The 1,497-nt window shown below is 38.8% G+C and overlaps 1 pseudogene; it reads left to right on the plus strand.

The window, feature by feature from the left end:
- Window positions 1-550: 550 nt before the first annotated feature.
- Window positions 551-648, plus strand: LOC132282571 (small nucleolar RNA R71; annotated as a pseudogene).
- Window positions 649-1,497: the final 849 nt, after the last annotated feature.

A 1,497-nucleotide genomic window follows, 5' to 3' on the forward strand; every position in this document is an offset into this window, starting at 1 on the left:
GCCTTGGGAAGGGTTCGAGCCCTCTCCTTGGTTTTTCCAAGAGAAGTTCGGATGATTTCTCCAACTTGGATTATAATGAGTACCATAAGGATTTCCCCCTTGATTCATGAAAGTTGCATTGACTTGCTCATTAGGTTCACTTTGCACTTGTCCATGAGGACAATGAGAAGTAGAATGAAGAACACTAGAACAAGTCATACAAGATTCATTTGATGCACGATGAGAATGGTTAGTGTAGAAAGATACTTGGTTCACCGAGTTTTGGTTAATCAAAAATTGATCAAACCTTTAAGATAAGGATTTCATCTCGGCGGCTATCTCATTTGAATAGTCGACTTGATGTAAACCAACACTCGTCCTACCTTGTGTATTTCTACCATTCTTTGAAGACAATGTCCTATGCAATGAATTCTCACTCATGCATTCATAAAGACACCACACATCATCCTCATGCCTATCAATGTAAGAACCACCCATGGAAGCATCAACCATACCCTTGTAATTGTCCGATAAGCTCTCAAAGAAATATTGAACTAATTGCCATTTGGGCATGTCATGATGTGGACACTTCCTAAGCAATTCATTGAAGCGTTCCCATGCCTCATGAAATGTTTCCCCATCCTCATGTGTAAACTCTCTAATGGACGTTCTCATGGCATTGGTCTTTGAAACTGGATAGTACTTCTTCAAAAACTCTTGTTGCATTTCTGCCCAAGAAGTGATTGAAAAAGGCCTAAGATTGTTGAACCAATATTTTACCTTGTCCTTAAGGGTGAATGGAAAAAGTTTAAGCCTTAAGACTTCTTCTGGCATGTCCGTGTATTTCACGGTAGAACAAATTTCAAGGAACTCATCCAAATGCTTGTAAGGTTCTTCACTAGGAAGTCCATGAAAGTTAGGAAGCATTTGAATGGTTTGTGCTTTGATTTCATAATGATGTGCTCTAAATGGTGGCAATTGGATGCATGTAGGCGCATTATACTCATTTGGCACATAATGGTCTCTTAAAGCAAGTGGTGGGTTAGCTACTTGAGGTGCAACATGAACACCTTGATTTTGAATTCCTTGATTAATTATGGGAGGTTGTGGAGCATACATCAGCCTTGGCATTCCCAATGGAACTTGGCTTTATTGTTGAGGTTGGTGGATGTATAGCCTAGGAATGCCTAGTGGTACTTGCATGTTATCATTGTGCACATTAGGATGAAGAATGTCTTGTTGGTCTATGTGACCAAGGTCCTCAACATGATCATCATTATGGTCATCCATTGATAGATTGGTTCTATTTGAACTTCCTCTTCCCCTAGGATTTCTAATGATGGATTCAAGATACAAATCTAAAGGGATAAAAGTGGGTCTCAATGAACAACGACCATGCATACACAATAATGAACAAGCAAGCAAAACAAATGAACAAACACTTTACCTTCTAACAATATTGCAATTAGACTATTTCCACAAACACAATTCCTATGTTTGAAACAACAATGATGCAAT

This window comes from Cornus florida, unplaced genomic scaffold (genome assembly GCF_030987335.1).
Source record: "Cornus florida cultivar Cherokee Brave unplaced genomic scaffold, ASM3098733v1 CherokeeBrave_3.0.0_Hap2_Chr01, whole genome shotgun sequence".
Taxonomy (NCBI): Eukaryota; Viridiplantae; Streptophyta; class Magnoliopsida; order Cornales; family Cornaceae; genus Cornus; species Cornus florida.